Source organism: Peromyscus eremicus, chromosome 5 (genome assembly GCF_949786415.1).
Source record: "Peromyscus eremicus chromosome 5, PerEre_H2_v1, whole genome shotgun sequence".
Taxonomy (NCBI): Eukaryota; Metazoa; Chordata; class Mammalia; order Rodentia; family Cricetidae; genus Peromyscus; species Peromyscus eremicus.
The window spans coordinates 2,178,449-2,191,139 of NC_081420.1; positions in this window are offsets into that span (position 1 = coordinate 2,178,449).

A 12,691-nucleotide genomic window follows, 5' to 3' on the forward strand; every position below is an offset into this window, starting at 1 on the left:
GGTCAGAGCAGAAGCTAAGAGCTGAGACTTAAAACCGCCTTCTTATTCTTCCTGCCACTGCCGTCCTTCCCCTCAGAAAGAGGCCTACTTCCTGTGTGTCTGTCTTTTTATTGACTTTCTGTTCTGCCTTCTCATTGGTTGTAAACCCAACCATATGGCCTCCTCATCATTGCCTGTCTGTACAGACCTCCAGGTCTTCTATGGTTGGTATTCAGATTAAAGGCATGTGTCTCCATGCTGGCTGTATCCTTGAACACACAGAGATCTGCCTGTCATGTGATTGGGATTAAAGGTGTGCACCACCACTGCCCAGCTTCTGCTATGGCTTGCTATTAGCTCTGACCCCCAGACAACTTTATTTATTAACATACAAATAAAATCACATATGGTGGTATTTTATTTGTACTGAAATGTGATTTTAATTGTATGTTAATAAATAAAGTTGCCCGGGGGTCAGAGCTATTAGAGCCATAGCAAGAGTGTGGCGGTGGTGGCACATGCCTTTAATCCCAGCACTTGGTAGACAGAGCTAGGTAGATCTCTGTGTGTTCAAGGATACAGCCAGCATTGGAGACACACGCCTTTAATCTCAATCTCAACCATAGAAGACCTGGAAGTCTCTACAGACAGGCAGTGACGAAGCAATCATGTGTTTGGGTTTACAACCAACGAGAAGGCAGAACAGAAAGACTATAAAGACATACACACAGGAAGTAGGTCCCTTTTGGAGAGCTCTCTTGGCTGAAGCAGGAATGGTAAGGCTCTTAGTTCTGGCCTCTTGGCTTTCTTCTCTGAATCGGCTCTGTGTTTCTTATTTAATAAGACGGTTGGTTACATCTACAATCACATTTCAGCACAAATGAAATGTCACCACAGGTGGGAGTGCAAACTCATACAGCCACTGTGAAAATCAGTATGGCAGTTCCCCAGAAAACTGGGAATTGATCTACCTCAAGATCCACCTATACCACTTTTGGGCATATACCCAAAAGAAGGACACTTGCTCAACTATGTTCATAACAGCTTTATTCATAATAGCCACAAACTGGATACAACCTAGATATTTCTCAACCAAAGAATGGATAAAGAAAATGTGGTATACTTACACAATGGATCATTACTCAGCTGTTATAAAAAAAAATTGACGTCATGAAATTTGAAGAAAAATGGATGGAACTAGAAAAAATAATTTTGAGTGAGGCAACTCAAACACAGAAAGTCAAACATGATATGTACTCACATAAGTGGATATTAGCTGTATAATAAAGGATACTCACACTATAATTCACAGATCCAGAGAAGTTAGATAAAGATGAGAGGTCTGGAGAGTGGTTCATGGATCTCCATGGGAATGAGAAATAGAATAGATTTTGTGGGTAGACTGGGGTTGGGTGGGGATGGGAACAGGAGGGATCAGGTGGAGGAGGGAGGCATGGAGGGAGAGAGTACAGGGAGAGATTACTGAAATAGGTGGGCACTTAGGGGGCAATATGAAAACCTAGAGCAGTGGAAACTTCCTGGAACCTATGAGAATGACCCTAGTGATGACTCCTAGTAATGGATGATATGGAGCCTGAAACAGCCATCTTCTGTACCAGGCCAGGCTCCCAGGGTTGGGACTGGGATACCAACCCAGGTACAAAATTTATGACCCACAACCTGCCTTGCCTGCCAGATATGCTGGGACAATGGTGGCTCAGAGCTTGTGGGCGTGGCCAACCAATGACTGGTCTAACCTGAGGACCACACCACTAGAGGGAGCCCATGCCTGATGCTACCTAGATGGCCAGTATCTAGAAGCTGGAGGGTTCAGAGACCAAAGGTAGAACCAAAGAAGACTGACAAAAACAAACAAACAAACAAACAAAATGAAATGACTCCTAATGATATTCTGCTATACTCACAGGATAGGTGCCTAGCCCAATTATCATCAGAGAGGCTTCCTCTAGCAGCTAACAGGAGCAGATTCAGAGACCCACAGCCAAGCATTAAGCAGAGCTCAGGGAGTTCCAAAGAAGAGGGAAAGGAAGGATCTTAGGAGCAAGAGGGGTTGAGGACATCAGGAGAACAGGACCTACAGAATCAACTAAGCAGAACTCATAGAAGGTCACAGAGACTGAAGCCACAACTATGGAGCATGGGTCTACATTAGGCCTTCTGCATACATGTTATGGTTCTTCAGCTTGGGGTCTTTGTGGAACTCTTAACAATGGGAGCAGGGATGTCTCTGACTTTTGCCTGCTCTTGGGACCCTTTCCCTCCAGCTGGGTTACCTCATCCAGCCTTGAGATGAGGGTATATGCCTAGTCTTACTGGATCTTGTTATGCTGAGTTAGGTTGACATCAGTAGGAAGCCTGCTCTTTTCTGAAGGGAAATGGAGGAGCAGTGGATCTGGTAGAAAGGGGATATGTGTGTGGGGGACTGGGAAGAGAGGAGGGAGGGGAGACTGTGGTTGGGATGTATTGTATGAGAGAAGAATAAATAAATAAAATAAAATAAAATAAATAATTCCATATATATTAATATCAAAAACAAAAATTTACAGGATAGGAGCAATGATATAGAGATTAGTATGCATAAGAAGTTCATGAATCAATTTTTGGTAATATTCAACTAGAAATTGTAATAGAATTATATTCAGGTATTATAAGGGCCATTTTACCATTGTTTATCTTAATTCAGCTCATAGTAAAGTACCTGTGATGGTTGATAATCTAGTCTTGTCGTGGACATTGACATCAAAGGACTCTCACACCTTTCCAAACACTGCTTGCATTGTTTGAAGTTCCAGCTGGTAAATTCTCTTCAAGGTGAAACCCAAATATATGGCTGGAAATGTTTTCTTTTGGATTCAATCTTAATTTTATTTGTGGAACTAATATATTCTGCCGTCTATTTGTTACTTAATTCCTAATTTCTCAGATGATAATGGTTCAGCCACACTTTCCTCAGAACTAAGGCAATGCTGAGGAGGGAAAACCACCTACAACAGTTGAATGGACTCAGTGACTGGATTGTTTGTTACCTTGAATCCAGCCTTGAGTGAATTGTCATGTTCCATGGGATTCCCACATTTCTGTTAGCAGAACACTTGTATTTCAATAGTTCCTCATGGCAACTTAGGTAAAAAGTATGCACAAAAGTGCTGTGCATTAAGTGCCTATGCTTATATAACTCAACAGCATTTATATCCCAATAACACATCTAAATTAAGAGAAAAAGTGCTTTTATTTTTTAAATAATGAAATTTTCTAAGGAGATGCATGAGACATTGAACACTTCCTCCAATATAAAATTAAAATAGAGAAATCCACATTTATTTTCAGTTCTATAGTGATTTTGTGTCTTTTACTTGTTTTTATCATAGTGTTCTCTGAAAACAGCTTTCAGAAATAATAGCACTTGTTTGTTAATTTATAAAAGAGATTTTTGGCTGTATACCTGTTCTTGACCATCCAGTATTTCTTGCCATCAGACCCTGTGCATTTAAAGCCACAGCTGACAGCCAGAACAGCATGGTCCTGGTCCTTACTGCTACACTTGCATCATAATAGATGCCTGGAAAATAAAATCAAAGCTAGGGTGAGAGGCTCAGTGTCCCACAGTGACTTGTTGCCACCAGCAATGAAGAAAGTATTTTGGTGGAGTTTATTGACATGATATAAACTCCAGATAAGACATAAAAAAGCCAGATCTATTGTTATCAATATTGCTGTTAGAACAGTGGTTCTCAACCTGTAGGTCATGACTCATGTAGGGGGGGGTACCATGTCAGATATCCTACATATCAGATATTTACACTATAATTCATAACAATAGCAAAACTACAGTTATGAAGTATCAATGAAATAACTTTACAGTTGGAAGTCACCACAACATGAGGAACTGTATTAAAGGGCTGCAGCATTAGAAAGGTTGAGAAGCACTGTGCTAGAGACTGTCACAAAAATTGCAGAAATACAAAATAACATAGATCTTTTTGCAAGACAGTTTTCTATATGCACATAAAACTGCTCTTTAAAACCTTGTATTTCTACCTAGAAAACATCAGTCCAAAAGAAACAGCATAAAATTATAGGAATGGAATCTTTGGTAAAAATCTTTAAGACACAACAATGGAAAAAAGATTAAGTAAAGCTACCCAGTAAGTGATGTAGCTATTTAAAAAACTAGGAAGTACTCATATCCATAGGGATGTGCTTATGCCATTGTCAAGCAGAAACTGCACACACGGCTCTTGATATGCCATGTGTAAGATCCATGAGGCTAAATACATTAAATTTTGTGTACAAGGAGGACCTCAAACTGCTATGTTATGTGACATCATAATTATTTTTATGAATCATTAGAAGGAAATACACTTACCACTACTATAGAATTGGAAGGAATCTTGGCTAGTCAATAGCAACAGACACAGACCCCACTGTAGCCATGGCACTTTTCAGGGCACCTTCATCCTCTGGGATTTGCACAAAGCCTGGGTTATTAGCAGCAGAATTCTCAGGTGTATACCTGCAACTTTGCCCCTTTTAGAGGTAAAGGGAGAAGAGACTCAGTTGCTTCTACTCGTCTCTTGGCAAGTATGAGTTAGAACCACAATACTTTGCAGAGGACACTGAAGTCTGGGCTGTTATAAATCATTCCAGGAATTGAAACGAATTGGGAGATTTGGAGCTCAAAATCGTTTCCCATGTCTTCAATGACAAGCCAGAGGTCTTCTAGTCCATAAGAAATATTCATGTGGAGAAGTCTGTATTATATGTGGAATGGTTTGCATATTCTCTGTGTGCAGAGAAGCAGGAACAGCTACATGGAAACCATTGCATCAAAAAGCTGTGCAAAAACTGGTACTGTAATGAGACTACTCATGCCATACAGTGATTCCGTTTTCCAATGTTGATTCTGAAGATAGTGGATTATATCTGCAATTGTCCCTTTCCCATAGCCTGAGCTGGAATGACAACATAGGCATCGCAGTTACAACTTTTCCTAAGGACAGGACTCCTCAATGCCTTCATTGTCCTTCACATACAGGAAGGCTGGTCAGTCATGCCACCAGCGCAGCCCAGGCTTCCCTGAGACTGAGAGCAGTCTAGTAAGTTCTGTTCACTCACTAACATCAGCTTGCCAGTTTTCCAGAACATCTGATCTTCAAAGACATATGATCCCAACAGGAGCAACAACTACCCTCAAGAGAGAAAATTGGTTTTATCTGAAAAATCCACAGTAGGTGTTTGACATCATACAAAGCAAAGCAGCACTTTGTTCCAGTTGGTCAAACTCAGGATGCCAATTCTTTCTTGGCTTCCCAATGAGCACTGGATGATGGAGACATGACATGTCATGACTGATCTTTCACAGGAGTCACATAGCCTTCCATTCTCCAGTCCACAGATCTGGGGACTTTACCCAACAGGGTTTTCTGGAAAACTCTTCCTTACCTGTGTTTCTGGCTTGTTAGGCCATTCATCACTTTCCTGAATTCTGTACTGTGCAGGGAAAGGAGCTGGTTAAAGAAACCCACCCTGACTCTGGAGCCCAGAATCAGTAAAGGAAACATAGCTTGGATCTGGGACCCAAGCCAGAGACGGAAACACTTTGTCCCTGAACCCAGAACCAAAGAACCATGCCTGGCTCTGAAACCAGTGCCAAAGAAATACTCTTTGTCCCTAGAATCAGAGCCAGTGAAAGAAATATGGCCTGGCCTTAGAATTAGAGCCAAAAAAGCTAAGAAAAGACAGTGAAAGAAAGACAGTTTGGCTCTGAAATCAGGGCCATCTCTGCCCCTGACCAAGGAAACCAACCAGTCCCTGAGCAGAAAAAAACTAACCAATCCCTGGACAGAAAATCTCCCTGGAGAAACTCCACTCCTAAGAAATCCTACATAAACCACCCTGCCTGTTCAGTTGGGGACTGTTCTTTCCCATCCTGGTAGAGGCAGCCACTCTCCTGGACTCCTCCTTCCGAAATAAATCTCTTTCTCCAAAGAGTCTTGGGTGTGAAGATCTTCATTTGCCACCGGCACAGAGAAGAGGAATCCTGCTAAGACATCCCTTAGGGATTGAGCAGAAAAAACCTCTCAGAAACATTCCCTTGGGGTGGGGTCAGAAAAAGCAACAACTTTTCCCCAGAGCTGGAGCTGGAGAAGACTGCTGCATTTCTGAAGGGTTTTCTCCTTTAGCAGAGTGAAACAAAAGAAGCAACATCTTGGACCAGAGAAGAAGCAGAGCTCTACTGGGAAACCCCCTTAAGTGGAGGCTGAGTAAAGTTCAGCTGTAGCGGCTCTCCAGGAGAGGAGCAGGGTTGCTATATCCGGTGGGGAGACCATCCCCTACTGCACCCCAACTCCAGGTATTGCCTGACTCCCCAAGCAGTCAGGATACCTTTCCCCCAGAGTTGCAACACCTGTTTACATATTGGTCTTCAAGGAAAAACACATAAATTGTTCTGAAGCAAGAGAATACTTGCAAAGAGCTGACAACCAGAAGTACAGAGCTCAGCCATCCCTGTAATACTCACCAAGTCACCAAAGACATTCATCTTCATGGTAAAGTAATGCTCTCCCTAGCCATCTTTTTCATTGTGCATCTCAATCGTGTTCATGTTCTTCTCTCACACTGTTCTCCTCTCTCCTTCACTCTGTAAATAAATGCAAGTTCAACCCAAGCCATGGCCAGTGATGGCTGTACAGTTCTGGAAGACATTTTACATACCCTGTGGCAACAAAGATGCTTGCCATATTGTGCTCATAATCAGTGTCATTAACTCACACTTTGTTATGAGCTGGGCTTTAGAACCTATGGTATGGTCATAAACTCTGGGCATGGCATATTCTCTGTGGGACCCCTTTGTACAGTTTCTATGTTACTAACTGGGCTGTGTGGAAGTGAACACAGGATTATTAAGAAAAAAAAACCATAGAGAGTGAGATGGAGTCAAGAGGATGGATAGAGAGATGCATAGGAAGTTGAAGGGAGGGACATGAGTTTGAGGATTTTTTTTTTTTTTGAGATGGCAGAGGATAGGGGGAGTTGTCCTATTTGCCATTGTTTTATCAGATAAAACAGGCTTTAAATGAAGGGAGGGACAGACATACGTCAAGGTTAGTAGTTTAGCAGGTGGGGAATTACAGTTCTAAAACTGTGTGTACCCAGAACAGAGCACCCAGATCTATATATAGACATTCTTAAAGCTAAAAAGAGAGATGGGCTAGAATGCTAATAGGGACTTAACAATCCACTGTTTTGATATATTTGTAATCTAAGAAATAAAGCTAAAGATCAGGGGACAGAGCCAGCCACAGAATTAGCAACAGAGCCAGGCAGTGGTGGCACACACTTTTAATTCCAGCACTTGGGATCACACACCTTTAATCCCAGCACTAAGAAGGTTGAGACAGGAAGTGATATGGCTGGGCAGAGAAAGGAATATAAGGCAGGAGGAGACAGAAGTCAGGTCCTTTCAGCTGAGGACTCAGGGGCATTCAGTCAAAGGATTCGTGGAGTTGGTGAGGTGAGAAGTAGCTGTGGCTTGTTCCTTTGTTTCTCTGATCTTTAAGCATTTACCCCAACATCTGTCTCTGGGTTTTTATTATAAGACCATTTAGGATTTGTGCAACAACTCACTCTCATGGATGGACAGATCACCCATGTTAAAAACAAAACAAAACAAAACTCAGAAGAATTAAATTGAATCTTAGGCCAGATGGTAGTAACAGAAATCTGCAGAACATTCTGTCTAACAGTGGCTGAAGACACATGCTTCTCATCAGCATAGGAACATTCTCTAGGAAAGATTATGAGAGGCCACAAAGAAATTGCAACAAATTTAAAAATAATCAAAATCGTATCAAGCATTTTTCCAACCACAATGTAATAAGACTGAATATCAATATCAAGGAAGGATTCTGGAGAATATAAAAATGCACAGAAATCAAACAATTTACTTTTCAACAACCAGTGAATCAAGGAAGAAACCCTGAAGGAAATTGCATATATATTTTTTTAAAGAAAGAGAAGAAACCAGAGACAGTACATACTCAAAACTATGGGATATATCAAGAACAGTCTAGGAAATTTAAAATAATCAACATCTTTATCCAAAAATAACAAAAGAAAGATCTCAAATATGTAACCATCCTGTATTTCAAAGAATGGAAAAAAAACCACCAAACAAGAGCAAACCAAACCCAGACTTGGCAGAAGGAAAGAAATAAGGAAATCCAGAGCAGAAATAAACCAAACAGAGGCCCAAAACAGTATGAAGATCAGATAATCATTGCTTCAGTTCTACACCAAACAATGAGCCAACTAGTGTCCAGTGGATAGTTCCTAACCTGTGGCCACATAGATGGTGTCCGTGAAAAGTCAGTGGGTTGAATACTGGAGAGATGGCTCAGGAGTTGAAAGCACTGGCTATTCTTTCAGAGGACCTGGGTTTAGTTCCCAGCACCAACATGGCAGTTCACACCTGTCTGTAACTCCAGTTCCAAGGCTTCATAATTAACACAAAATAAAAGTAAATTATGTATTAAAAGTCAGTGGATCAAGCCAGACATCAAGCCTTTATGCCAACAGCCAGGAAGCAGAGGCAGGAGGATTTCTGTGAGTTTGAGGCCAAGCTGGGAGACCTAGTTGAGACCCTGTTTCAAACAAAGCAAAACAAAATAAACCTGAAACCAAACCACATAACCCTCTCCCCCCCTCTACACACACACACACACAGTGGGTCATAAAACCAAGAACGAAGGTATGAAAGTGTTAATGAGACAGTAGGAAAAAATGGAGGAATGATAGATGTGGGAAGGAGATCAGGAGGGTGGAAGTGGGAAAAGACAAAATTCACTGTAATAGATGTATGAAACTGTTAAATAATACATTTAATAAAAAACTGAAAAACCCAAACAATATTCTTATTTATTTGATTATAAACAGAGCCATTCACTAGCATTGGGCCATTGGAATGGAGAGGCTGATGGTGATGAGGTGAGCAGACATACGTGGTCCAGGTGGGCATGGTGTGATCCAGAATGTGAGTGTGGGGTGTGGCTGGTGACAGGCACAGCCCGAACTGTTCCTGCCTCTGGGAAGATCTTCCTGGAGGTGCTGTCTTGTAAGGTATTGTAAGCTGTTGACAGGAGGTAGATAGTATGAGAAGAACAACAAAAGCCCCCTGTACCCCTAAGTTTACATAATCACCGTGAGTATCATGGAAAACTGGATAGTGTTGGGATTTTTCCATAAATGATGCCACAGTGGATGACATTTGCATACTTAGGGAACCCCGCTCCTTCCATCTGGGTCTAAGTGCATTCTACCATGTAAAAGCCACATCTCTTGGGGGGTCTTCTCTGGCTTCTCTAAATTGTGGATGGTTTTTCCTGTCAGCTTGTAGAGATTTCTCATCATTTTTCCTGATGAGAAAGTGAAAGCTAATTTGTCAGGGGAATCCATGCTGAAGAGAGAAAACCCGGAGACCTGCCAGGTTCAAAGTGCAATGCAGCTCTGGCTCACTCTCCCATGTGCTTAGATAGCTCAGGGGCTGCTGTGTGCCTGGGCCAGTTAGGTACATGGGAGAGTGAGAGAAACCAGTGAATAGAAGACTCAGCCAGGGAACAAGTCAGTAACAGACAGTGTAGGAAATCAGGGCTTAGCAAACAATGGCCTACAAGGTGGTATCAGTCCATCGCTTATCTCTAACTAAAATGCATTGGGATGCAGCCACATCTGTTCCTTCCTCTTCTTTTTGGCATGAGTGGGAACCGGGCAGGGTGAGGTAGGTGCATCAGGGACCTTCTTTGCAGGAATGTGTCCTGCCTCCTAGTGTACGTGGTTGGCATGGCAGTGGATGAGAATGGTGTGAGACAGTGATGGAGGCTGCCACTGTCACCACTCTGAAAGCTTGAAACTGACCCCTGAAGGAAGGCGCCTGCCAGAGAAAGCACAGGGGACAGTAGAGGGAATAGTGTATACAAATGAGTTGAGGAAAAGAGTTGGTCTTATCTAAGGGAACAGATAAGAAAGGATATTGGCTGGGCCAATGTGAGAGCTGGATCTTGGTGATGTAGGGAGTCAGTAGTACATGATGGGGTTAGACAGGCAGGTGCAGCTCACAGGCCTGGGAAATGGGCTGATTTGGTTCAGGTGGGCCAAGCAAGCGGGTGTGAGACCTGCCATACATTTGCCATTTTCTATGACCCCTCAATCTGCAATGTCAGGGTCAGGAGGAGGAGCACAGAGCCCTGGTAGCATTAGATGTTGGTGGCCAGATAAAGTATGCTGGGACTTGGTTGTGTTTGTGCAGGCTCTGTTAGTATCTGAGCCTTGGGCAAGAAAACAAATGGAAGCTAACAGTCACACAGGTGTTTAAAGCAAGCAATCAATGCTCACCAGCAAGTGAGCAGAGCATGTCTACTGAGTCCACCTTAATGACCACTTGGATGGTTCCAGTTCAGACTTACATATCACTGGGAGCAGGTAGTTGTACTCTCTTTCCACCCTGGGCTCAACCAAACTGATGAAGACTGGTGTTCACATTCAAGCCTTATGTGTATTCCAGTTACACACATATACCAAGAGGACATAAGCTAGAGAAAGTTTTAAGGCAACAGATAACATTTAGTAAGCTTGGAGTCCCAGATTTCTACCCTCCAGGGAGGGTTGTTTGGTGGACAAATTCCTGTTCAGGGGATTTAGAGTGTGATTTTGTGGCTAGCCCTGGCTTTAGGGTGCTTTCTCCTAGGTATTATTAAATACAGATCTTGGAGGGATTTTTGTGCCACCCTCCAAAAAAATTAATGTTTGCACCACATTCCGTAACCAGATACTCCAGATCAGAGAGCACAGACCTGTGGGTGGATAAAAGTTGCTTTCTCAGGAGATTGCTGTGGGCCTGGTGCTCCTGCTCTCGCTTGCCATCTAGTGGTAATAAGTGAAAACATGCCAGATTTCAGAAGAGCAATGAGAGAGTTCAGAAATCTGATGGAAGACTGAAATGCGTATATTTCAGTTCCCCAAGGTTCTCAGCAAGAAGGATGAGGGGGGTCTTCCTGAAGAGTGATGCTGGGTTTCATTGGAAGGAGAAAACGCAACAATGTTTGGCATTTTCTTATCTTTGGAGATTGTGCTGTACTTTGCTCTTCTTGACAGAGAACAGGCTCCTGGTTTGTTTCCAAAGCCATGGAGAGAGAGAACGGCATATCTTAGCCAAAGCCACCATCTTCTGGAGGGAAAACAGTGCATCAGGGTTTTGGGAGAGAGCAGAATCCTTTCTTATCTACTGGCCATTGAAAAGTGAGACTGTATGTTTGTACCATGACTCAAAATAAGTAACACCACAGGCAGGAACTTGTTTGGGGTTAAGACAGTAATTTCCTGGGTCAGTTACAATTTTGAAAATGTGTGAATAGAGAATTGCTGACAAAATGTCAAAGCTCTCTTCTTCTTCTTCTTCCTCCTCCTCCTCCTCCTCCTCCTCCTCCTCCTCCTCCTCCTCCTCCTCCTCCTCCTCCTCCTCTTCTTCTTCTTCTTCTTCTTCTTCTTCTTCTTCTTCTTCTTCTTTTTCTTCCTCTTCTTCTTCTGTGCTTTGCTGGTGAGCCTGCTGAGATTCAAGCTAGAGTAAGACACCACAACAATATATAGATTAACCATATTCTCCATCCATGGTGGCCCCAGCATTTTATAGCATACCTTTCACAACATCTTATTTATCCTTATGAACTGAAATTTTTAGGTGAATGTGGTTGTTTTTCTGTCAACTCATTGGCTGCACCCGAATCTACTGATATTTTAACTACTGTCTGCTTATTGGCTTCACCTGAATCTACTGATATTTTGGCTACCTTCTGTGGCCCCGCGGCCCCACAGTAAGCTCCCTGCCACTCAAGCCTTGGCCTAGAGGATCTTCTGGTCCTGCTGACATCAGCTCTGCTTCTGCTGCAAAATGTAGTTTTTAAACTAAGTCTCTATTATTCTATTACCAATAAAGACTCAGGAGTCAGATGTTGGGGTGAAAATCTGCTAGCTCAGAGAGGCCCAGGAGTAAGCAGCTGACCTTTCTTTTTGGCCAGAGATCCAGCAAGAGCCTCTATCCATCTGTCTTAAACCAAAAAGACTATGAAAGTTCAAGTCCCTCCCTACTACTTCCTGTGCATCTCTCTTTATCTGTCTTCCTGCCTCCTTTGGCTAATTCCTGTCAACTAGTTGCTGGTTCCACACCCTGATCCAAGGTTGGTTTTATTAATACAGCCTCAGGTTTTAGAGTGAGATCAAATATCCCACAACATGTCCTCCTTTTTGTCTAAATAAAAAGGAAAGGTTTTGACTCTAATACAGTAAAATTACATACAACAAGAACAATTATCAGGTAAGAATTACATTCACAATGTCCAGTGCATTTGCATTTGGCAGCTTCAGAGAAAGTACTCTATTATCTATTGTAGCTTGGTGAGTCCAAAGTTTTATACCTAAACCACTTTCTATCATAACTTGTATTACCAGGTTAAAAATATACTTTTAGACCTTAAAACATTTTCTTAGATAAACAACTTAAGCTTTCATGTCTCTCAACCTTTATAAACTTTACATTTCTTCTGTGAGTTTCTTTTCTGAATTTGGTAACAAAAAATGGTAAAACTTTAATGATCCTTCAACCCCATCAGAGACCTGAGAAGGATAAAATATCTGAGTAAAC